We start from the raw sequence: 26,039 nt of genomic DNA, 5'->3' as shown, positions 1-26,039 counted from the left end.
CCGTTTCTCAAAAGCAGAGTGTTTTTCTTGCATGGCTCACTTGCTTTCAGTTAAACTTCTTAAACGGAGTTGAATCACGTTCAGTTTCAAGTTCTAGCAGCAAGGGTTCATTCAGCCTAAGAACAGCACTCTTGGGCTATTCTGGCCATACACAGTGCAACCAGCATTCGCGTCTGTTCCCAGCAAGTACAGTGTATTGGACTGAAGAGAAGCTCCTGTTTTACTTAGTTTCCAATCCTGAGTTGAACTAGATATGCCCCGTTTGTGTAGGAAGCACGGTTCTTTTGTTCTGAGCTAGCTCACTGTACTGGCCCTATTGGAAACACAGTAGAGTGCAATAATGCCCGTTTCTCAAGAGCACAGTGTTTTTCTTGCATGGCAACTAGGGCTCAGTTAAACTTCCTAAACAGAGTTGAATCACGTTCAGTTTCAAGTTCTAGCAGCAAGGGTTCATTCAGGCTAAGAACAGCACTCTTGTGCTATTCTGGCCATACACAGTGCAAATAGCATTCGCGTCTGTTCCCAGCAAGTACAGTGTATTGGACTGAAGAGAAGCTCCTGTTTTACTTAGTTTCCAATCCTGAGTTGAACTATATATGCCTCGTTTGTGTAGGCAGCACCGTTCTTTTTTTCTGAGCTAGCTCACTGTACTGGCCCTATAGGAATCACAGTAGAGTGCAAGAATTCCCGTTTCTCAGAAGTAGAGTGTTTTTCTTGCATGGCAACTAGGGTTCAGTTAAACTTCCTAAACGAAGTTGAATCAAGTTCAGTTTCAAGTTCAAGCAGCAAGGGTTCATTCAGGCTAAAAACAGCACTCTTGTGCTGTTCTGGCCATATACAGTGCAAAGAGCATTCTCGTCTGTTCCCAGCAAGTACAGTTTATTGGACTGAAGAGAAGCTCCTGTTTTACTTAGTTTCCAATCCTGAGTTGAACTAGATATGCCCCGTTTGTGTAGGATGCACAGTTCTTTTTTTCTGAGCTAGCTCACTGTACTGGCCCTATAGGAAACACAGTAGAGTGCAAGAATGCCCGTTTCTCAAAAGCAGAGTGTTTTTCTTGCATGGCACGCTAGGTTTCAGTTAAACTTCCTAAAAGGAGTTGAATCACGTTCAGTTTCAAGTTCTAGCAGCAGGGGTTCATTCAGGCTAAGAACAGCACTCTTGTGCTATTTTGGCCATACACAGTGCAAATAGCATTCGCGTTGGTCCCAGCAAGTACAGTGTATTGGACTGAAGAGAAGCTCCTGTTTTACTTAGTTTCCAATCCTGAGTTGAACTAGATATGCTCCGTTTGTGTAGGAAGCACGGTTCTTTTGTTCTGAGCTAGCTCACTGTACTGGCCCTATTGGAAACACAGTAGAGTGCAAGAATGCCTGTTTCTCAAAAGCACAGTGTTTTTCTTGCATGGCACACTAGGGTTCAGTTAAACTTCCTAAACAGAGTTGAATCACGTTCAGGTTCAATTCTGTCAGCAAGGGTTCATTCAGGCTAAGAACAGCACTCTTGTGCTATTCTGGCCATACACAGTGCAAATAGCATTCGCGTCTGTTCCCAGCAAGTACAGTGTATTGGACTGAAGAGAAGCTCCTGTTTTACTTAGTTTCCTATCCTGAGTTGAACTAGATATGCCCCGTTTGTGTAGGAAGCACGGTTCTTTTGTTCTGAGCTAGCTCACTGTACTGGCCCTATTGGAAACACAGTAGAGTGCAAGAATGCCCGTTTCTCAAAAGCAGAGTGTTTTTCTTGCATGGCTCACTTGGGTTCAGTTAAACTTCTTAAACGGAGTTGAATCACGTTCAGTTTCAAGTTCTAGAAGCAAGGGTTCATTCAGGCTAAGAACAGCACTCTTGTGCTATTCTCGCCATACACAGTGCAAATAGCATTCACGTCTGTTCCCAGCAAGTACAGTGTATTGGACTGAAGAGAAGCTCCTGTTTTACTTAGTTTCCTATCCTGAGTTGAACTAGATATTTCCCGTTTGTGTAGGCAGCACGGTTCTTTTTTTCTGAGCTAGCTCACTGTACTGGCCCTATAGGAAACACAGTAGAGTGTAAGAATGCCTGTTTCTCAGAAGCAGAGTGTTTTTCGTGCATGGCACACTAGGGTTCAGTTAAACTTCCTAAACGGAATTGTATCACGTTCAGTTTCAAGTTCTAGCAGCAAGGGTTCATTCAGGCTAAGAACAGCACTATTGTGCTATTCTGGCCATTCACAGTGCAAATAGCATTCGCGTCTGTTCCCAGCAAGTACAGTGAATTGAACTGAAGAGAAGCTCCTGTTTTACTTATTTTCCAATCCTGATTTGAGCTAGATATGCCCCGTTTGTGTAGGCAGCAGAGTTCTTTTGTTCTGAGCTACCTCACTGTACTGGCCCTATAGGAAACACAGTAGAGTGCAAGAATGCCCGTTTCTCAAAAGCAGAGTGTTTTTCTTGCATGGCACACTATGGTTCAGTTAAACTTCCTAAACGGAGTTGAATCACGTTCAGTTTCATGTTCTAGCAGCAAGGGTTCATTCAGGCTAAGAACAGCACTCTTGTGCTATTCTGGCCATACACAGTGCAAATAGCATTCGCGTCTGTTCCCAGCAAGTACAGTGTATTGGACTGAAGAGAAGCTCCTGTTTTACTTAGTTTCCAATCCTGAGTTGAACTAGATATGCCCCGTATGTGTAGGAAGCACGGTTCTTTTGTTCTGATCTAGCTCACTGTACTGGCCCTATAGGAAACACAGTAGAGTGCAAGAATGCCCGTTTCTCAAAAGCAGAGTGTTTTTCTTGCATGGCACACTAGGGTTCAGTTAAACTTCTTAAACGGAGTTGAATCACGTTCAGTTTCAAGTTCTAGCAGCACGGGTTCATTCAGGCTAAGAAAAACACTCTTGTGCTATTCTGGCCATACACAGTGTAAAGAGCATTCACGTCTGTTCCCAGCAAGTACAGTGTATTGGACTGAAGAGAAGCGCCTTTTTACTTAGTTTCCAATCCTGATTTGAGCTAGATATGCCCCGTTTGTGTAGGCAGCAGAGTTCTTTTGTTCTGAGCTACCTCACTGTACTGGCACTATAGGAAACACAGTAGAGTGCAAGAATGCCCGTTTCTCAAAAGCAGAGTGTTTTTCTTGCATGGCACACTAGGGTTCAGTTAAACTTCCTAAACGGAGTTGAATCACGTTCAGTTTCAAGTTCTAGCAGCAAGGGTTCATTCAGGCTAAGAACAGCACTATTGTGCTATTCTGGCCATTCACAGTGCAAATAGCATTCGCGTCTGTTCCCAGCAAGTACAGTGTATTGGACTGAAGAGAAGCTCCTGTTTTACTTAGTTTCCAATCCTGAGTTGAACTAGATATGCCCCGTTTGTGTAGGAAGCACGGTTCTTTTGTTCTGAGCTAGCTCACTGTACTGGCCCTATTGGAAACACAGTAGAGTGCAAGAATGCCCGTTTCTCAAAAGCAGAGTGTTTTTTTTGCATGGCACACTAGGGTTCAGTTAAACTTCCTAAACAGAGTTGAATCACGTTCAGGTTCAAGTTCTGTCAGCAAGGGTTCATTCAGGCTAAGAACAGCACTCTTGTGCTATTCTGGCCATACACAGTGCAAATAGCATTCGCGTCTGTTCCCAGCAAGTACAGTGTATTGGACTGAAGAGAAGCTCCTGTTTTACTTAGTTTCCTATCCTGAGTTGAACTAGATATGCCCCGTTTGTGTAGGCAGCACGGTTCTTTTTTTCTCAGCTAGCTCACTGTCCAGGCCCTATAGGAAACACAGTAGAGTGCAAGAATGCCCGTTTCTCAGAAGCAGAGTGTTTTTAGTGCATGGCACACTAGGGTTCAGTTAAACTTCCTAAACGGAATTGAATCACGTTCAGTTTCAAGTTCTAGCAGCAAGGGTTCATTCAGGCTAAGAACAGCACTATTGTGCTATTCTGGCCATTCACAGTGCAAATAGCATTTGCGTCTGTTCCCAGCAAGTACAGTGTATTGGACTGAAGAGAAGCTCCTGTTTTACGTAGTTTCCAATCCTGAGTTGAACTAGATATGCCCCGTTTGTGTAGGAAGCACGGTTCTTTTGTTCTGAGCTAGCTCACTGTACTGGCCCTATTGGAAACACAGTAGAGTGCAAGAATGCCCGTTTCTCAAAAGCAGAGTGTTTTTCTTGCATGGCTCACTTGCTTTCAGTTAAACTTCTTAAACGGAGTTGAATCACGTTCAGTTTCAAGTTCTAGCAGCAAGGGTTCATTCAGGCTAAGAACAGCACTCTTGTGCTATTCTGGCCATACACAGTCCAACCAGCATTCGCGTCTGTTCCCAGCAAGTCCAGTGTATTGGACTGAAGAGAAGCTCCTGTTTTACTTAGTTTCCAATCCTGAGTTGAACTAGATATGCCCCGTTTGTGTAGGAAGCACGGTTCTTTTGTTCTGAGCTAGCTCACTGTACTGGCCCTATTGGAAACACAGTAGAGTGCAAGAATGCCCGTTTCTCAAAAGCAGAGTGTTTTTTTTTGCATGGCACACTAGGGTTCAGTTAAACTTCCTAAACAGAGTTGAATCACGTTCAGGTTCAAGTTCTGTCAGCAAGGGTTCATTCAGGCTAAGAACAGCACTCTTGTGCTATTCTGGCCATACACAGTGCAAATAGCATTCGCGTTGGTCCCAGCAAGTACAGTGTATTGGACTGAAGAGAAGCTCCTGTTTTACTTAGTTTCCAATCCTGAGTTGAACTAGATATGCTCCTTTTGTGTAGGAAGCACGGTTCTTTTGTTCTGAGCTAGCTCACTGTACTGGCCCTATTGGAAACACAGTAGAGTGCAAGAATGCCCGTTTCTCAAAAGCACAGTGTTTTTCTTGCATGGCACACTAGGGTTCAGTTAAACTTCCTAAACAGAGTTGAATCACGTTCAGTTTCAAGTTCTGTCAGCAAGGGTTCATTCAGGCTAAGAACAGCACTCTTGTGCTATTCTGGCCATACACAGTGCAAATAGCATTCGCGTCTGTTCCCAGCAAGTACAGTGTATTGGACTGAAGAGAAGCTCCTGTTTTACTTAGTTTCCTATCCTGAGTTGAACTAGATATGCCCCGTTTGTGTAGGAAGCACGGTTCTTTTGTTCTGAGCTAGCTCACTGTACTGGCCCTATAGGAAACACAGTAGAGTGCAAGAATGCCCGTTTCTCAAAAGCAGAGTGTTTTTCTTGCATGGCTCACTTGGGTTCAGTTAAACTTCTTAAACGGAGTTGAATCACGTTCAGTTTCAAGTTCTAGCAGCAAGGGTTCATTCAGGCTAAGAACAGCACTCTTGTGCTATTCTGGCGATACACAGTGCAACCAGCATTCGTGTCTGTTCCCAGCAAGTACAGTGTATTGGACTGAAGTGAAGCTCCTGTTTTACTTAGTTTCCAATCCAGAGTTGAACTAGATATGCCCCGTTTGTGTAGGAAGCACGGTTCTTTTGTTCTGAGCTAGCTCACTGTACTGGCCCTATTGGAAACACAGTAGAGTGCAAGAATGCCCGTTTCTCAAGAGCACAGTGTTTTTCTTGCATGGCAACTAGGGTTCAGTTAAACTTCCTAAACAGAGTGGAATCACGTTCAGTTTCAAGTTCTGTCAGCAAGGGTTCATTCAGGCTAAGAACAGCACTCTTGTGCTATTCTGGCCATACACAGTGCAACAAGCATTCACGTCTGTTCCCAGCAAGTACAGTGTATTGGACTGAAGAGAAGCTCCTGTTTTACTTAGTTTCCAATACTGAGTTGAACTAGATATGCCCCGTTTGTGTAGGAGCACGGTTCTTTTGTTCTGAGCTAGCTCACTGTACTGGCCCTATTGGAAACACAGTAGAGTGCAAGAATGCCCGTTTCTCAAGAGCACAGTGTTTTTCTTGCATGGCAACTAGGGTTCAGTTAAACTTCCTAAACAGAGTTGAATCACGTTCAGTTTCAGGTTCTGTCAGCACGGGTTCATTCAGGCTAAGAACAGCACTCTTGTGCTATTCTGGCCATTCACAGTGCAAATAGCATTCACGTCTGTTCCCAGCAAGTACAGTGTATTGGACTGAAGAGAAGCTCCTGTTTTACTTAGTTTCCAATCCTGAGTTGAACTAGATATGCCCCGTTTGTGTAGGAAGCACGGTTCTTTTTTTCTGAGCTAGCTCACTGTACTGGCCCTATAGGAAACACAGTAGAGTGCAAGAATGCCCTTTCTCAGAAGCAGAGTGTTTTTCGTGCATGGCACACTAGGGTTCAGTTAAACTTCCTAAACGGAATTGAATCACGTTCAGTTTCAAGTTCTAGCAGCAAGGGTTCATTCAGGCTAAGAACAGCACTATTGTGCTATTCTGGCCATTCACAGTGCAAATAGCATTCGCGTCTGTTCCCAGCAAGTACAGTGTATTGGACTGAAGAGAAGCTCCTGTTTTACTTAGTTTCCAATCCTGAGTTGAACTAGATATGCCCCGTTTGTGTAGGAAGCACGGTTCTTTTGTTCTGAGCTAGCTCACTGTACTGGCCCTATTGGAAACACAGTAGAGTGCAAGAATGCCCGTTTCTCAAGAGCACAGTGTTTTTCTTGCATGGCAACTAGGGTTCAGTTAAACTTCCTAAAAAGAGTTGAATCACGTTCAGTTTCAAGTTCTGTCAGCAAGGGTTCATTCAGGCTAAGAACAGCACTCTTGTGCTATTCTGGCCATACACAGTGCAAATAGCATTCGCGTCTGTTCCCTGCAAGTACAGTGTATTGGACTGAAGAGAAGCTCCTGTTTTACTTAGTTTCCAATCCTGAGTTGAACTAGATATGCACCGTTTGTGTAGGCAGCACGGTTCTTTTGTTCTGAGCTAGCTCACTGTACTGGCCCTATAGGAAACACAGTAGAGTGCAAGAATGCCCGTTTCTCAGAAGCAGAGTGTTTTTCCTGCATGGCACACTAGGGTTCAGTTAAACTTCCTAAACGGAATTGAATTACGTTCAGTTTCAAGTTCTAGCAGCAAGGGTTCATTCAGGCTAAGAACAGCACTATTGTGCTATTCTGGCCATTCACAGTGCAAATAGCATTCGCGTCTGTTCCCAGCAAGTACAGTGTATTGGACTGAAGAGAAGCTCCTGTTTTACTTAGTTTCCAATCCTGAGTTGAACTGGATATGCCCCGTTTGTGTAGGAAGCACGGTTCTTTTGTTCTGAGCTAGCTCACTGTACTGGCCCTATTGGAAACACAGTAGAGTGCAAGAATGCCCGTTTCTCAAAAGCAGAGTGTTTTTTTTGCATGGCACACTAGGGTTCAGTTAAACTTCCTAAACAGAGTTGAATCACGTTCAGGTTCAAGTTCTGTCAGCAAGGGTTCATTCAGGCTAAGAACAGCACTCTTGTGCTATTCTGGCCATACACAGTGCAAATAGCATTCGCGTCTGTTCCCAGCAAGTACAGTGTATTGGACTGAAGAGAAGCTCCTGTTTTACTTAGTTTCCTATCCTGAGTTGAACTAGATATGCCCCGTTTGTGTAGGCAGCACGGTTCTTTTTTTCTCAGCTAGCTCACTGTCCAGGCCCTATAGGAAACACAGTAGAGTGCAAGAATGCCCGTTTCTCAGAAGCAGAGTGTTTTTAGTGCATGGCACACTAGGGTTCAGTTAAACTTCCTAAATGGAATTGAATCACGTTCAGTTTAAAGTTCTAGCAGCAAGGGTTCATTCAGGCTAAGAACAGCACTATTGTGCCATTCTGGCCATTCACAGTGCAAATAGCATTTGCGTCTGTTCCCAGCAAGTACATTGTATTGGACTGAAGAGAAGCTCCTGTTTTACTTAGTTTCCAATCCTGAGTTGAAGTAGATATGCCCCGTTTGTGTAGGAAGCACGGTTCTTTTGTTCTGAGCTAGCTCACTGTACTGGCCCTATTGGAAACACAGTAGAGTGCAAGAATGCCCGTTTCTCAAGAGCACAGTGTTTTTCTTGCATGGCAACTAGGGTTCAGTTAAACTTCCTAAACAGAGTTGAATCACGTTCAGTTTCAAGTTCTGTCAGCAAGGGTTCATTCAGGCTAAGAACAGCACTCTTGTGCTATTCTGGCCATACACAGTGCAAATAGCATTCGCGTCTGTTCCCTGCAAGTACAGTGTATTGGACTGAAGAGAAGCTCCTGTTTTACTTAGTTTCCAATCCTGAGTTGAACTAGATATGCAGCGTTTGTGTAGGCAGCACGGTTCTTTTGTTCTGAGCTAGCTCACTGTACTGGCCCTATAGGAAACACAGTAGAGTGCAAGAATGCCCGTTTCTCAGAAGCAGAGTGTTTTTCCTGCATGGCACACTAGGGTTCAGTTAAACTTCCTAAACGGAATTGAATCACGTTCAGTTTCAAGTTCTAGCACCAAGGGTTCATTCAGGCTAAGAACAGCACTATTGTGCTATTCTGGCCATTCACAGTGCAAATAGCATTCGCGTCTGTTCCCAGCAAGTACAGTGTATTGGACTGAAGAGAAGCTCCTGTTTTACTTAGTTTCCAATCCTGAGTTGAACTAGATATGCCCCGTTTGTGTAGGAAGCACGGTTCTTTTGTTCTGAGCTAGCTCACTGTACTGGCCCTATTGGAAACACAGTAGAGTGCAAGAATGCCCGTTTCTCAAAAGCAGAGTGTTTTTTTTGCATGGCACACTAGGGTTCAGTTAAACTTCCTAAACAGAGTTGAATCACGTTCAGGTTCAAGTTCTGTCAGCAAGGGTTCATTCAGGCTAAGAACAGCACTCTTGTGCTATTCTGGCCATACACAGTGCAAATAGCATTCGCGTCTGTTCCCAGCAAGTACAGTGTATTGGACTGAAGAGAAGCTCCTGTTTTACTTAGTTTCCTATCCTGAGTTGAACTAGATATGCCCCGTTTGTGTAGGCAGCACGGTTCTTTTTTTCTCAGCTAGCTCACTGTCCAGGCCCTATAGGAAACACAGTAGAGTGCAAGAATGCCCGTTTCTCAGAAGCAGAGTGTTTTTAGTGCATGGCACACTAGGGTTCAGTTAAACTTCCTAAACGGAATTGAATCACGTTCAATTTCAAGTTCTAGCAGCAAGGGTTCATTCAGGCTAAGAACAGCACTATTGTGCTATTCTGGCCATTCACAGTGCAAATAGCATTTGCGTCTGTTCCCAGCAAGTACAGTGTATTGGACTGAAGAGAAGCTCCTGTTTTACTTAGTTTCCAATCCTGAGTTGAACTAGATATGCCCCGTTTGTGTAGGAAGCACGGTTCTTTTGTTCTGAGCTAGCTCACTGTACTGGCCTTATAGGAAACAGAGTAGAGTGCAAGAATGCCCGTTTCTCAAAAGCAGAGTGTTTTTCTTGCATGGCTCACTTGCTTTCAGTTAAACTTCTTAAACGGAGTTGAATCACGTTCAGTTTCAAGTTCTAGCAGCAAGGGTTCATTCAGGCTAAGAACAGCACTCTTGTGCTATTCTGGCCATACACAGTCCAACCAGCATTCGCGTCTGTTCCCAGCAAGTACAGTGTATTGGACTGAAGAGAAGCTCCTGTTTTACTTAGTTTCCAATCCTGAGTTGAACTAGATATGCCCCGTTTGTGTAGGAAGCACGGTTCTTTTGTTCTGAGCTAGCTCACTGTACTGGCCCTATTGGAAACACAGTAGAGTGCAAGAATGCCCGTTTCTCAAAAGCAGAGTGTTTTTTTTTGCATGGCACACTAGGGTTCAGTTAAACTTCCTAAACAGAGTTGAATCACGTTCAGGTTCAAGTTCTGTCAGCAAGGGTTCATTCAGGCTAAGAACAGCACTCTTGTGCTATTCTGGCCATACACAGTGCAAATAGCATTCGCGTCTGTTCCCAGCAAGTACAGTGTATTGGACTGAAGAGAAGCTCCTGTTGTACTTAGTTTCCTATCCTGAGTTGAACTAGATATGCCCCGTTTGTGTAGGCAGCACGGTTCTTTTTTTCTGAGCTAGCTCACTGTCCAGGCCCTATAGGAAACACAGTAGAGTGCAAGAATGCCCGTTTCTCAGAAGCAGAGTGTTTTTCATGCATGGCACACTAGGGTTCAGTTAAACTTCCTAAACGGAATTGAATCACATTCAGTTTCAAGTTCTAGCAGCAAGGGTTCATTCAGGCTAAGAACTGCACTATTGTGCTATTCTGGCCATTCACAGTGCAAATAGCATTCGCGTCTGTTCCCAGCAAGTACAGTGTATTGGACTGAAGAGAAGCTCCTGTTTTACTTAGTTTCCAATCCTGAGTTGAACTAGATATGCCCCGTTTGTGTAGGAAGCACGGTTCTTTTGTTCTGAGCTAGCTCACTGTACTGGCCTTATAGGAAACAGAGTAGAGTGCAAGAATGCCCGTTTCTCAAAAGCAGAGTGTTTTTCTTGCATGGCTCACTTGCTTTCAGTTAAACTTCTTAAACGGAGTTGAATCACGTTCAGTTTCAAGTTCTAGCAGCAGGGGTTCATTCAGGCTAAGAACAGCACTCTTGTGCTATTCTGGGCATACACAGTCCAACCAGCATTCGCGTTGGTCCCAGCAAGTACAGTGTATTGGACTGAAGAGAAGCTCCTGTTTTACTTATTTTCCAATCCTGAGTTGAACTAGATATGCTCCGTTTGTGTAGGAAGCACGGTTCTTTTGTTCTGAGCTAGCTCACTGTACTGGCCCTATTGGAAACACAGTAGAGTGCAAGAATGCCCGTTTCTCAAAAGCACAGTGTTTTTCTTGCATGGCACACTAGGGTTCAGTTAAACTTCCTAAACAGAGTTGAATCACGTTCAGGTTCAAGTTCTTTCAGCAAGGGTTCATTCAGGCTAAGAACAGCACTCTTGTGCTATTCTGGCCATACACAGTGCAAATAGCATTCGCGTCTGTTCCCAGCAAGTACAGTGTATTGGACTGAAGAGAAGCTCCTGTTTTAATTAGTTTCCTATCCTGAGTTGAACTAGATATGCCCCGTTTGTTTAGGAAGCACGGTTCTTTTGTTCTGAGCTAGCTCACTGTACTGGCCCTATAGGAAACACAGTAGAGTGCAAGAATGCCCGTTTCTCAAAAGCAGAGTGTTTTTCTTGCATGGCTCACTTGGGTTCAGTTAAACTTCTTAAACGGAGTTGAATCACGTTCAGTTTCAAGTTCTAGCAGCAAGGGTTCATTCAGGCTAAGAACAGCACTCTTGTGCTATTCTGGCCATACACAGTGCAACAAGCATTCACGTCTGTTCCCAGCAAGTACAGTGTATTGGACTGAAGAGAAGCTCCTGTTTTACTTAGTTTCCAATACTGAGTTGAACTAGATATGCCCCGTTTGTGTAGGAAGCACGGTTCTTTTGTTCTGAGCTAGCTCATTGTACTGGCCCTATTGGAAACACAGTAGAGTGCAAGAATGCCCGTTTCTCAAGAGCACAGTGTGTTTCTTGCATGGCAACTAGGGTTCAGTTAAACTTCCTAAACAGAGTTGAATCACGTTCAGTTTCAAGTTCTGTCAGCAAGGGTTCATTCAGGCTAAGAACAGCACTCTTGTGCTATTCTGGCCATACACAGTGCAAATAGCATTCGCGTCTGTTCCCAGCAACTACAGTGTATTGGACTGAAGAGAAGCTCCTGTTTTACTTAGTTTTAATCCTGAGTTGAACTAGATATGCCTCGTTTGTGTAGGCAGCACGGTTCTTTTTTTCTGAGCTAGCTCACTGTACTGGCCCTATAGGAAACACAGTAGAGTGCAAGAATGCCCGTTTCTCAGAAGCAGAGTGTTTTTCGTGCATGGCACACTAGGGTTCAGTTAAACTTCCTAAACGGAATTGAATCACGTTCAGTTTCAAGTTCTAGCAGCAAGGGTTCATTCAGGCTAAGAACAGCACTATTGTGCTATTCTGGCCATTCACAGTGCAAATAGCATTCACGTCTGTTCCCAGCAAGTACAGTGTATTGGACTGAAGAGAAGCTCCTGTTTTACTTAGTTTCCAATCCTGAGTTGAACTAGATATGCCCCGTTTGTGTAGGAAGTACGGTTCTTTTGTTCTGAGCTAGCTCACTGTACTGGCCCTATTGGAAACACAGTAGAGTGCAAGAATGCCCGTTTCTCAAAAGCAGAGTGTTTTTTTTGCATGGCACACTAGGGTTCAGTTAAACTTCCTAAACAGAGTTGAATCACGTTCAGGTTCAAGTTCTGTCAGCAAGGGTTCATTCAGGCTAAGAACAGCACTCTTGTGCTATTCTGGCCATACACAGTGCAAATAGCATTCGCGTCTGTTCCCAGCAAGTACAGTGTATTGGACTGAAGAGAAGCTCCTGTTTTACTTAGTTTCCTATCCTGAGTTGAACTAGATATGCCCCGTTTGTGTAGGCAGCACGGTTCTTTTTTTCTGAGGTAGCTCACTGTCCAGGCCCTATAGGAAACACAGTAGAGTGCAAGAATGCCCGTTTCTCAGAAGCAGAGTGTTTTTCTTGCATGGCACACTAGGGTTCAGTTAAACTTCATAAACGGAATTGAATCACGTTCAGTTTCAAGTTCTAGCAGCAAGGGTTCATTCAGGCTAAGAACAGCACTATTGTGCTATTCTGGCCATTCACAGTGCAAATAGCATTCGCGTCTGTTCCCAGCAAGTACAGTGTATTGGACTGAAGAGAAGCTCCTGTTTTACTTAGTTTCCAATCCTGAGTTGAACTAGATATGCCCCGTTTGTGTAGGAAGCACGGTTCTTTTGTTCTGAGCTAGCTCACTGTACTGGCCTTATAGGAAACACAGTAGAGTGCAAGAATGCCCGTTTCTCAAAAGCAGAGTGTTTTTCTTGCATGGCTCACTTGCTTTCAGTTAAACTTCTTAAACGGAGTTGAATCACGTTCAGTTTCAAGTTCTAGCACCAAGGGTTCATTCAGGCTAAGAACAGCACTCTTGTGCTATTCTGGCCATACACAGTGCAACAAGCATTCACGTCTGTTCCCAGCAAGTACAGTGTATTGGACTGAAGAGAAGCTCCTGTTTTACTTAGTTTCCAATACTGAGTTGAACTAGATATGCCCCGTTTGTGTAGGAAGCACGGTTCTTTTGCTCTGAGCTAGCTCACTGTACTGGCCCTATAGGAAACACAGTAGAGTGCAAGAATGCCCGTTTCTCAAAAGCAGAGTGTTTTTCTTGCATGGCATGCTAGGTTTCAGTTAAACTTCCTAAACGGAGTTGAATCACGTTCAGTTTCAAGTTCTAGCAGCAGGGGTTCATTCAGGCTAAGAACAGCACTCTTGTGCTATTCTGGCCATACACAGTGCAAATAGCATTCGCGTTGGTCCCAGCAAGTACAGTGTATTGGACTGAAGAGAAGCTCCTGTTTTACTTAGTTTCCAATCCTGAGTTGAACTAGATATGCTCCGTTTGTGTAGGAAGCACGGTTCTTTTGTTCTGAGCTAGCTCACTGTACTGGCCCTATTGGAAACACAGTAGAGTGCAAGAATGCCCGTTTCTCAAAAGCACAGTGTTTTTCTTGCATGGCACACTAGGGTTCAGTTAAACTTCCTAAACAGAGTTGAATCACGTTCAGGTTCAAGTTCTGTCAGCAAGGGTTCATTCAGGCTAAGAACAGCACTCTTGTGCTATTCTGGCCATACACAGTGCAAATAGCATTCGCGTCTGTTCCCAGCAAGTACAGTGTATTGGACTGAAGAGAAGCTCCTGTTTTACTTAGTTTCCAATCCTGAGTTGAACTAGATATGCCCCGTTTGTGTAGGAAGCACGGTTCTTTTGTTCTGAGCTAGCTCACTGTACTGGCCCTATAGGAAACACAGTAGAGTGCAAGAATGCCCGTTTCTCAAAAGCAGAGTGTTTTTCTTGCATGGCTCACTTGGGTTCAGTTAAACTTCTTAAACGGAGTTGAATCACGTTCAGTTTCAAGTTCTAGCAGCAAGGGTTCATTCAGGCTAAGAACAGCACTCTTGTGCTATTCTGGCCATACACAGTGCAACAAGCATTCACGTCTGTTCCCAGCAAGTACAGTGTATTGGACTGAAGAGAAGCTCCTGTTTTACTTAGTTTCCAATACTGAGTTGAACTAGATATGCCCCGTTTGTGTAGGAAGCACGGTTCTTTTGTTCTGAGCTAGCTCACTGTACTGGCCCTATTGGAAACACAGTAGAGTGCAAGAATGCCCGTTTCTCAAGAGCACAGTGTTTTTCTTGCATGGCAACTAGGGTTCAGTTAAACTTCCTAAACAGAGTTGAATCACGTTCAGTTTCAAGTTCTGTCAGCAAGGGTTCATTCAGGCTAAGAACAGCACTCTTGTGCTATTCTGGCCATACACAGTGCAAATAGCATTCGCGTCTGTTCCCTGCAAGTACAGTGTATTGGACTGAAGAGAAGCTCCTGTTTTACTTAGTTTCCAATCCTGAGTTGAACTAGATATGCACCGTTTGTGTAGGCAGCACGGTTCTTTTGTTCTGAGCTAGCTCACTGTACTGGCCCTATAGGAAACACAGTAGAGTGCAAGAATGCCCGTTTCTCAGAAGCAGAGTGTTTTTCTTGCATGGCACACTAGGGTTCAGTTAAACTTCCTAAACGGAAGTGAATCACGTTCAGTTTCAAGTTCTAGCAGCAAGGGTTCATTCAGGCTAAGAACAGCACTATTGTGCTATTCTGGCCATTCACAGTGCAAATAGCATTCGCGTCTGTTCCCAGCAAGTACAGTGTATTGGACTGAAGAGAAGCTCCTGTTTTACTTAGTTTCCAATCCTGAGTTGAACTAGATATGCCCCTTTTGTGTAGGAAGCACGGTTCTTTTGTTCTGAGCTAGCTCACTGTACTGGCCCTATTGGAAACACAGTAGAGTGCAAGAATGCCCGTTTCTCAAAAGCAGAGTGTTTTTTTTGCATGGCACACTAGGGTTCAGTTAAACTTCCTAAACAGAGTTGAATCATGTTCAGGTTCAAGTTCTGTCAGCAAGGGTTCATTCAGGCTAAGAACAGCACTCTTGTGCTATTCTGGCCATACACAGTGCAAATAGCATTCGCGTCTGTTCCCAGCAAGTACAGTGTATTGGACTGAAGAGAAGCTCCTGTTTTACTTAGTTTCCTATCCTGAGTTGAACTAGATATGCCCCGTTTGTGTAGGCAGCACGGTTCTTTTTTTCTGAGCTAGCTCACTGTCCAGGCCCTATAGGAAACACAGTAGAGTGCAAGAATGCCCGTTTCTCAGAAGCAGAGTGTTTTTCGTGCATGGCACACTAGGGTTCAGTTAAACTTCCTAAACGGAATTGAATCACGTTCAGTTTCAAGTTCTAGCAGCAAGGGTTCATTCAGGCTAAGAACAGCACTATTGTGCTATTCTGGCCATTCACAGTGCAAATAGCATTCGCGTCTGTTCCCAGCAAGTACAGTGTATTGGACTGAAGAGAAGCTCCTGTTTTACTTAGTTTCCAATCCTGAGTTGAACTAGATATGCCCCGTTTGTGTAGGAAGCACGGTTCTTTTGTTCTGAGCTAGCTCACTGTACTGGCCTTATAGGAAACAGAGTAGAGTGCAAGAATGCCCGTTTCTCAAAAGCAGAGTGTTTTTCTTGCATGGCTCACTTGCTTTCAGTTAAACTTCTTAAACGGAGTTGAATCACGTTCAGTTTCAAGTTCTAGCAGCAAGGGTTCATTCAGGCTAAGAACAGCACTCTTGTGCTATTCTGGCCATACACAGTCCAACCAGCATTCGCGTCTGTTCCCAGCAAGTACAGTGTATTGGACTGAAGAGAAGCTCCTGTTTTACTTAGTTTCCAATCCTGAGTTGAACTAGATATGCCCCGTTTGTGTAGGATGCACAGTTCTTTTGTTCTGAGCTAGCTCACTGTACTGGCCCTATTGGAAACACAGTAGAGTGCAAGAATGCCCGTTTCTCAAGAGCACAGTGTTTTTCTTGCATGGCAACTAGGGTTCAGTTAAACTTCCTAAACAGAGTTGAATCACGTTCAGTTTCAAGTTCTGTCAGCAAGGGTTCATTCAGGCTAAGAACAGCACTCTTGTGCTATTCTGGCCATACACAGTGCAAATAGCATTCGCGTCTGTTCCCAGCAAGTACAGTGTATTGGACTGAAGAGAAGCTCCTGTTTTACTTAGTTTCCAATCCTGAGTTGAACTAGATATGCCCCGTTTGTGTAGGCAGCACGGTTCTTTTGTTCTGAGCTAGCTCACTGTACTGGCCCTATAGGAAACACAGTAGAGTGCAAGAATGCCCGTTTCTCAGAAGCAGAGTGTTTTTCTTGCATGGCACACTAGGGTTCAGTTAAACTTCCTAAACGGAATTGAATCACGTTCAGTTTCAAGTTCTAGCAGCAAGGGTTCATTCAGGCTAAGAACAGCACTATTGTGCTATTCTGGCCATTCACAGTGCAAATAGCATTCGCGTCTGTTCCCAGCAAGTACAGTGTATTGGAGTGAAGAGAAGCTCCTGTTTTACTTAGTTTCCAATCCTGAGTTGAACTAGATATGCCCCTTTTGTGTAGGAAGCACGGTTCATTTGTTCTGAGCTAGCTCACTGTACTGGCCTTATAGGAAACAGAGTAGAGTGCAAGAATGCCCGTTTCTCAAAAGCAGAGTGTTTTTCTTGCATGGCTCACTTGGGTTCAGTTAAACTTCTTAAAGGGAGTTGAATCACGTTCAGTTTCAAGTTCTAGCAGCAAGGGTTCATTCAGGCTAAGAACAGCACTCTTGTGCTATTCTGGCCATACACAGTGCAACAAGCATTCACGTCTGTTCCCAGCAAGTACAGTGTATTGGACTGAAGAGAAGCTCCTGTTTTACTTAGTTTCCAATCCTGAGTTGAACTAGATATGCCCCGTTTGTGTAGGAAGCACGGTTCTTTTGTTCTGAGCTAGCTCACTGTACTGGCCCTATTGGAAACACAGTAGAGTGCAAGAATGCCCGTTTCTCAAGAGCACAGTGTTTTTCTTGCATGGCAACTAGGGTTCAGTTAAACTTCCTAAACAGAGTTGAATCACGTTCAGTTTCAAGTTCTGTCAGCAAGGGTTCATTCAGGCTAAGAACAGCACTCTTGTGCTATTCTGGCCATACACAGTGCAAATAGCATTCGCGTCTGTTCCCAGCAACTCACTGTATTGGACTGAAGAGTAGCTCCTGCTTTACTTAGTTTCCAAACCTGAGTTGAACTAGATATGCCTCGTTTGTGTAATCAGCACGTTTCTTTTTTTCTGAGCTAGCTCACTGTACTGGCCCTATAGGAAACACAGTAGAGTGCAAGAATGCCCTTTCTCAGAAGCAGAGTGTTTTTCGTGCATGGCACACTAGGGTTCAGTTAAACTTCCTAAACGGAATTGAATCACGTTCAGTTTCAAGTTCTAGCAGCAAGGGTTCATTCAGGCTAAGAACAGCACTATTGTCCTATTCTGGCCATTCACAGTGCAAATAGCATTCGCGTCTGTTCCCAGCAAGTACAGTGTATTGGACTGAAGAGAAGCTCCTGTTTTACTTAGTTTCCAATCCTGAGTTGAACTAGATATGCCCCGTTTGTGTAGGAAGCACGGTTCTTTTGTTCTGAGCTAGCTCACTGTACTGGCCCTATTGGAAACACAGTAGAGTGCAAGAATGCCCGTTCCTCAAAAGCAGAGTGTTTTTTTTGCATGGCACATAGGGTTCAGTTAAACTTCCTAAACAGAGTTGAATCACGTTCAGGTTCAAGTTCTGTCAGCAAGGGTTCATTCAGGCTAAGAACAGCACTCTTGTGCTATTCTGGCCATACACAGTGCAAATAGCATTCGCGTCTGTTCCCAGCAGGTACAGTGTATTGGACTGAAGAGAAGCTCCTGTTTTACTTAGTTTCCTTTCCTGAGTTGAACTAGATATGCCCCGTTTGTGTAGGCAGCACGGTTCTTTTTTTCTGAGCTAGCTCACTGTCCAGGCCCTATAGGAAACACAGTAGAGTGCAAGAATGCCCGTTTCTCAGAAGCAGAGTGTTTTTCGTGAATGGCACACTAGGGTTCAGTTAAACTTCCTAAACGGAATTGAATCACGTTCAGTTTCAAGTTCTAGCAGCAAGGGTTCATTCAGGCTAAGAACAGCACTATTGTGCTATTCTGGCCATTCACAGTGCAAATAGCATTCGCGTCTGTTCCCAGCAAGTACAGTGTATTGGACTGAAGAGAAGCTCCTGTTTTACTTAGTTTCCAATCCTGAGTTGAACTAGATATGCCCCGTTTGTGTAGGAAGCACGGTTCTTTTGTTCTGAGCTAGCTCACTGTACTGGCCTTATAGGAAACAGAGTAGAGTGCAAGAATGCCCGTTTCTCAAAAGCAGAGTGTTTTTCTTGCATGGCTCACTTGCTTTCAGTTAAACTTCTTAAACGGAGTTGAATCACGTTCAGTTTCAAGTTCTAGCAGCAAGGTTTCATTCAGGCTAAGAACAGCACTCTTGTGCTATTCTTGCCATACACAGTCCAACCAGCATTCGCGTCTGTTCCCAGCAAGTACAGTGTATTGGACTGAAGAGAAGCTCCTGTTTTACTTAGTTTCCAATCCTGAGTTGAACTAGATATGCCCCGTTTGTGTAGGAAGCACGGTTCTTTTGATCTGAGCTAGCTCACTGTACTGGCCCTATTGGAAACACAGTAGAGTGCAAGAATGCCCGTTTCTCAAGAGCACAGTGTTTTTCTTGCATGGCAACTAGGGCTCAGTTAAACTTCCTAAACAGAGTTGAATCACGTTCAGTTTCAAGTTCTGTCAGCAAGGGTTCATTCAGGCTAAGAACAGCACTCTTGTGCTATTCTGGCCATACACAGTGCAAATAGCATTCGCGTCTGTTCCCAGCAAGTACAGTGTATTGGACTGAAGAGAAGCTCCTGTTTTACTTAGTTTCCAATCCTGAGTTGAACTAGATATGCCTCGTTTGTGTAGGCAGCACCGTTCTTTTTTTCTGAGCTAGCTCACTGTACTGGCCCTATAGGAATCACAGTAGAGTGCAAGAATGCCCGTTTCTCAGAAGCAGAGTGTTTTTCTTGCATGGCAACTAGGGTTCAGTTAAACTTCCTAAACGAAGTTGAATCAAGTTCAGTTTCAAGTTCAAGCAGCAAGGGTTCATTCAGGCTAAGAACAGCACTCTTGTGCTGTTCTGGCCATATACAGTACAAAGAGCATTCTCGTCTGTTCCCAGCAAGTACAGTTTATTGGACTGAAGAGAAGCTCCTGTTTTACTTAGTTTCCAATCCTGAGTTGAACTAGATATGCCCCGTTTGTGTAGGATGCACAGTTCTTTTGTTCTGAGCTAGCTCACTGTACTGGCCCTATAGGAAACACAGTAGAGTGCAAGAATGCCCGTTTCTCAAAAGCAGAGTGTTTTTCTTGCATGGCACGCTAGGTTTCAGTTATACTTCCTAAATGGAGTTGAATCACGTTCAGTTTCAAGTTCTAGCAGCAGGGGTTCATTCAGGCTAAGAACAGCACTCTTGTGCTATTCTGGCCATACACAGTGCAAATAGCATTCGCGTTGGTCCCAGCAAGTACAGTGTATTGGACTGAAGAGAATCTCCTGTTTTACTTAGTTTCCAATCCTGAGTTGAACTAGATATGCTCCGTTTGTGTAGGAAGCACGGTTCTTTTGTTCTGAGCTAGCTCACTGTACTGGCCCTATTGGAAACACAGTAGAGTGCAAGAATGCCCGTTTCTCAAAAGCACAGTGTTTTTCTTGCATGGCACACTAGGGTTCAGTTAAACTTCCTAAACAGAGTTGAATCACGTTCAGGTTCAATTTCTGTCAGCAAGGGTTCATTCAGGCTAAGAACAGCACTCTTGTGCTATTCTGGCCATACACAGTGCAAATAGCATTCGCGTCTGTTCCCAGCAAGTACAGTGTATTGGACTGAAGAGAAGCTCCTGTTTTACTTAGTTTCCTATCCTGAGTTGAACTAGATATGCCCCGTTTGTGTAGGAAGCACGGTTCTTTTGTTCTGAGCTAGCTCACTGTACTGGCCCTATAGGAAACACAGTAGAGTGCAAGAATGCCCGTTTCTCAAAAGCAGAGTGTTTTTCTTGCATGGCTCACTTGGGTTCAGTTAAACTTCTTAAACGGAGTTGAATCACGTTCAGTTTCAAGTTCTAGCAGCAAGGGTTCATTCAGGCTAAGAACAGCACTCTTGTGCTATTCTGGCCATACACAGTGCAAATAGAATTCGCGTCTGTTCCCTGCAAGTACAGTGTATTGGACTGAAGAGAAGCTCCTGTTTTACTTAGTTTCCAATCCTGAGTTGAACTAGATATGCACCGTTTGTGTAGGCAGCACGGTTCTTTTGTTCTGACCTAGCTCACTGTACTGCCCTATAGGAAACACAGTAGAGTGCAAGAATGCCCGTTTCTCAGAAGCAGAGTGTTTTTCTTGCATGGCACACTAGGGTTCAGTTAAACTTCCTAAACGGAATTGAATCACGTTCAGTTTCAAGTTCTAGCAGCAAGGGTTCATTCAGGCTAAGAACAGCACTATTGTGCTATTCTGGCCATTCACAGTGCAAATAGCATTCGCGTCTGTTCCCAGCAAGTACAGTGTATTGGACTGAAGAGAAGCTCCTGTTTTACTTAGTTTCCAATCCTGAGTTGAACTAGATATGCCCCGTTTGTGTAGGAAGCACGGTTCTTTTTTTCTGAGCTAGCTCACTGTACTGGCCCTATTGGAAACACAGTAGAGTGCAAGAATGCCCGTTTCTCAGAAGCAGAGTGTTTTTTTTGCATGGCACACTAGGGTTCAGTTAAACTTCCTAAACAGAGTTGAATCACGTTCAGGTTCAAGTTCTGTCAGCAAGGGTTCATTCAGGCTAAGAACAGCACTCTTGTGCTATTCTGGCCATACACACTGCAAATAGCATTCGCGTCTGTTCCCAGCAAGTACAGTGTATTGGACTGAAGAGAAGCTCCTGTTTTACTTAGTTTCCTATCCTGAGTTGAACTAGATATGCCCCGTTTGTGTAGGCAGCACGGTTCTTTTTTTCTGAGGTAGCTCACTGTCCAGGCCCTATAGGAAACACAGTAGAGTGCAAGAATGCCCGTTTCTCAGAAGCAGAGTGTTTTTCGTGCATGGCACACTAGGGTTCAGTTAAACTTCCTAAACGGAATTGAATCACGTTCAGTTTCAAGTTCTAGCAGCAAGGGTTCATTCAGGCTAAGAACAGCACTATTGTGCTATTCTGGACATTCACAGTGCAAATAGCATTCGCGTCTGTTCCCAGCAACTACAGTGTATTGGACTGAAGAGAAGCTCCTGTTTTACTTAGTTTCCAATCCTGAGTTGAACTAGATATGCCCCGTTTGTGTAGGAAGCACGGTTCTTTTGTTCTGAGCTAGCTCACTGTACTGGCCTTATAGGAAACAGAGTAGAGTGCAAGAATGCCCGTTTCTCAAAAGCAGAGTGTTTTTCTTGCATGGCTCACTTGCTTTCAGTTAAACTTCTTAAACGGAGTTGAATCACGTTCAGTTTCAAGTTCTAGCAGCAAGGGTTCATTCAGGCTAAGAACAGCACTCTTGTGCTATTCTGGCCATACACAGTGCAACAAGCATTCACGTCTGTTCCCAGCAAGTACAGTGTATTGGACTGAAGAGAAGCTCCTGTTTTACTTAGTTTCCAATACTGAGTTGAACTAGATATGCCCCGTTTGTGTAGGAAGCACGGTTCTTTTGTTCTGAGCTAGCTCACTGTACTGGCCCTATTGGAAACACAGTAGAGTGCAAGAATGCCCGTTTCTCAAGAGCACAGTGTTTTTCTTGCATGGCAACTAGGGTTCAGTTAAACTTCCTAAACAGAGTTGAATCACGTTCAGTTTCAAGTTCTGTCAGCAAGGGTTCATTCAGGCTAAGAACAGCACTCTTGTGCTATTCTGGCCATACACAGTGCAAATAGCATTCGCGTCTGTTCCCTGCAAGTACAGTGTATTGGACTGAAGAGAAGCTCCTGTTTTACTTAGTTTCCAATCCTGAGTTGAACTAGATATGCACCGTTTGTGTAGGCAGCACGGTTCTTTTGTTCTGAGCTAGCTCACTGTACTGGCCCTATAGGAAACACAGTAGAGTGCAAGAATGCCCGTTTCTCAGAAGCAGAGTGTTTTTCTTGCATGGCACACTAGGGTTCAGTTAAACTTCCTAAACGGAATTGAATCACGTTCAGTTTCAAGTTCTAGCAGCAAGGGTTCATTCAGGCTAAGAACAGCACTATTGTGCTATTCTGGCCATTCACAGTGCAAATAGCATTCGCGTCTGTTCCCAGCAAGTACAGTGTATTGGACTGAATAGAAGCTCCTGTTTTACTTAGTTTCCAATCCTGAGTTGAACTAGATATGCCCCGTTTGTGTAGGAAGCACGGTTCTTTTGTTCTGAGCTAGCTCACTGTACTGGCCTTATAGGAAACACAGTAGAGTGCAAGAATGCCCGTTTCTCAAAAGCAGAGTGTTTTTCTTGCATGGCTCTCTTGGGTTCAGTTAAACTTCCTAAACGGAGTTGAATCACGTTCAGTTTCAAGTTCTAGCAGCAAGGGTTCATTCAGGCTAAGAACAGCACTCTTGTGCTATTCTGGCCATACACAGTGCAACCAGCATTCGCGTCTGTTCCCAGCAAGTACAGTGTATTGGACTGAAGAGAAGCTCCTGTTTTACTTAGTTTCCAATCCTGAGTTGAACTAGATATGCCCCGTTAGTGTACGAAGCAGAGTTCCTTTGGTCTGAGCTAGCTCACTGTACTGGCCCTATTGGAAACACAATAGAGTGCAAGAATGCCCGTTTCTCAAAAGCAGAGTGTTTTTCTTGCATGGCACACTAGGGTTCAGTTAAACTTCCTAAACGGAGTTGAATCACGTTCAGTTTCAAGTTCTAGCAGCAAGGGTTCATTCAGGCTAAGAACAGCACTCTTGTGCTATTCTGGCCATACACAGTGCAAATAGCATTCGCGTCTGTTTCCAGCAAGTTCAGTGTATTGGACTGAAGAGAAGCTCCTGTTTTACTTAGTTTCCAATCCTGAGTTGAACTAGATATGCCCCGTTTGTATAGGATGCACAGTTCTTTTGTTCTGAGCTAGCTCACTGTACTGGCCCTATAGGAAACACAGTAGAGTGCAAGAATGCCTGTTTCTCAAAAGCAGAGTGTTTTTCTTGCATGGCACGCTAGGTTTCAGTTAAACTTCCTAAACGGAGTTGAATCACGTTCAGTTTCAAGTTCTAGCAGCAGGGTTTCATTCAGGCTAAGAACAGCACTCTTGTGCTATTCTGGCCATACACAGTGCAAATAGCATTCGCGTTGTTCCCAGCAAGTACAGTGTATTGGACTGAAGAGAAGCTCCTGTTTTACTTAGTTTCCAATCCTGAGTTGAACTAGATATGCCCCGTTTGTGTAGGAAGCACGGTTCTTTTTTTCTGAGCTAGCTCACTGTACTGGTCCTATTGGAAACACAGAAGAGTGCAAGAATGCCCGTTTCTCAAAAGCAGAGTGTTTTTCTTGCATGGCACACTAGGGTTCAGTTAAACTTCCTAAACAGAGTTGAATCACGTTCAGTTTCAGGTTCTGTCAGCAAGGGTTCATTCAGGCTAAGAACAGCACTCTTGTGCTATTCTGGCCATACACAGTGCAAATAGCATTCGAGTCTGTTCCCAGCATGTACAGTGTATTGGACTGAAGAGAAGCTCCTGTTTTACTTAGTTTCCAATCCTGAGTTGAGCTCGATATGCCGCGTTTGTTTAGGAAGCAGAGTTCCTTTGGTCTGAGCTAGCTCACTGTACTGGCCCTATTGGAAACACAATAGAGTGCAAGAATGCCCGTTTCTCAAAAGCAGAGTGTTTTTCTTGCATGGCACACTAGGGTTCAGTTAAACTTCCTAAACGGAGTTGAATCACGTTCAGTTTCAAGTTCTAGCAGCAAGGGTTCATTCAGGCTAAGAACAGCACTCTTGTGCTATTCTGGCCATACACAGTGCAAATAGCATTCGCGTCTGTTCCCAGCAAGTACAGTGTATTGGACTGAAGAGAAGCTCCTGTTTTACTTAGTTTCCTATCCTCAGTTGAACTAGATATGCCCCGTTTGTGTAGGCAGCACGGTTCTTTTTTTCTCAGCTAGCTCACTGTCCAGGCCCTATAGGAAACACAGTAGAGTGCAAGAATGCCCGTTTCTCAGAAGCAGAGTGTTTTTAGTGCATGGCACACTAGGGTTCAGTTAAACTTCCTAAACGGAATTGAATCACGTTCAGTTTCAAGTTCTAGCAGCAAGGGTTCATTCAGGCTAAGAACAGCACTATTGTGCTATTCTGGCCATTCACAGTGCAAATAGCATTTGCGTCTGTTCCCAGCAAGTACAGTGTATTGGACTGAAGAGAAGCTCCTGTTTTACTTAGTTTCCAATCCTGAGTTGAACTAGATATGCCCCGTTTGTGTAGGAAGCACGGTTCTTTTGTTCTGAGCTAGCTCACTGTACTGGCCTTATAGGAAACAGAGTAGAGTGCAAGAATGCCCGTTTCTCAAAAGCAGAGTGTTTTTCTTGCATGGCTCACTTGCTTTCAGTTAAACTTCTTAAACGGAGTTGAATCACGTTCAGTTTCAAGTTCTAGCAGCAAGGGTTCATTCAGGCTAAAAACAGCACTCTTGTGCTATTCTGGCCATACACAGTCCAACCAGCATTCGCGTCTGTTCCCAGCAAGTACAGTGTATTGGACTGAAGAGAAGCTCCTGTTTTACTTAGTTTCCAATCCTGAGTTGAACTAGATATGCCCCGTTTGTGTAGGAAGCACGGTTCTTTTGTTCTGAGCTAGCTCACTGTACTGGCCCTATTGGAAACACAGTAGAGTGCAAGAATGCCCGTTTCTCAAAAGCAGAGTGTTTTTTTTGCATGGCACACTAGGGTTCAGTTAAACTTCCTAAACAGAGTTGAATCACGTTCAGGTTCAAGTTCAGTCAGCAAGGGTTCATTCAGGCTAAGAACAGCACTCTTGTGCTATTCTGGCCATACACAGTGCAAATAGCATTCGCGTCTGTTCCCAGCAAGTACAGTGTATTGGACTGAAGAGAAGCTCCTGTTTTACTTATTTTCCAATCCTGAGTTGAACTAGATATGCTCCGTTTGTGTAGGAAGCACGGTTCTTTTGTTCTGAGCTAGCTCACTGTCCAGGCCCTATAGGAAACACAGTAGAGTGCAAGAATGCCCGTTTCTCAGAAGCAGAGTGTTTTTCATGCATGGCACACTAGGGTTCAGTTAAACTTCCTAAACGGAATTGAATCACGTTCAGTTTCAAGTTCTAGCAGCAAGGGTTCATTCAGGCTAAGAACTGCACTATTGTGCTATTCTGGCCATTCACAGTGCAAATAGCATTCGCGTCTGTTCCCAGCAAGTACAGTGTATTGGACTGAAGAGAAGCTCCTGTTTTACTTAGTTTCCAATCCTGAGTTGAACTAGATATGCCCCGTTTGTGTAGGAAGCACGGTTCTTTTGTTCTGAGCTAGCTCACTGTACTGGCCTTATAGGAAACAGAGTAGAGTGCAAGAATGCCCGTTTCTCAAAAGCAGAGTGTTTTTCTTGCATGGCTCACTTGCTTTCAGTTAAACTTCTTAAACGGAGTTGAATCACGTTCAGTTTCAAGTTCTAGCAGCAAGGGTTCATTCAGGCTAAGAACAGCACTCTTGTGCTATTCTGGCCATACACAGTCCAACCAGCATTCGCGTCTGTTCCCAGCAAGTACAGTGTATTGGACTGAAGAGAAGCTCCTGTTTTACTTAGTTTCCAATCCTGAGTTGAACTAGATATGCCCCGTTTGTGTAGGATGCACAGTTCTTTTGTTCTGAGCTAGCTCACTGTACTGGCCCTATAGGAAACACAGTAGAGTGCAAGAATGCCCGTTTCTCAAAAGCAGAGTGTTTTTCTTGCATGGCACGCTAGGTTTCAGTTAAACTTCATAAACGGAGTTGAATCACGTTCAGTTTCAAGTTCTAGCAGCAGGGGTTCATTCAGGCTAAGAACAGCACTCTTGTGCTATTCTGGCCATACACAGTCCAACCAGCATTCGCGTTGGTCCCAGCAAGTACAGTGTATTGGACTGAAGAGAAGCTCCTGTTTTACTTATTTTCCAATCCTGAGTTGAACTAGATATGCTCCGTTTGT

General features: G+C 44.0%; 1 protein-coding gene across 1 annotated transcript in view; it reads right to left on the bottom strand.

Annotated features, from left to right (window-relative positions):
- LOC143270582 (uncharacterized) overlaps positions 1-26,039 on the bottom strand; it is a 444,849-nt gene that overhangs the window by 129,533 nt on the left and 289,277 nt on the right. The gene's annotated exons all lie outside the window — the stretch shown is intronic.

The sequence above is a fragment of the Peromyscus maniculatus genome, chromosome 23, assembly GCF_049852395.1.
Source record: "Peromyscus maniculatus bairdii isolate BWxNUB_F1_BW_parent chromosome 23, HU_Pman_BW_mat_3.1, whole genome shotgun sequence".
Classification (NCBI taxonomy): domain Eukaryota; kingdom Metazoa; phylum Chordata; class Mammalia; order Rodentia; family Cricetidae; genus Peromyscus; species Peromyscus maniculatus.
Note: the sequence above shows the minus strand (reverse complement) of the source record. Positions and strands in the feature narration are given on the sequence as shown.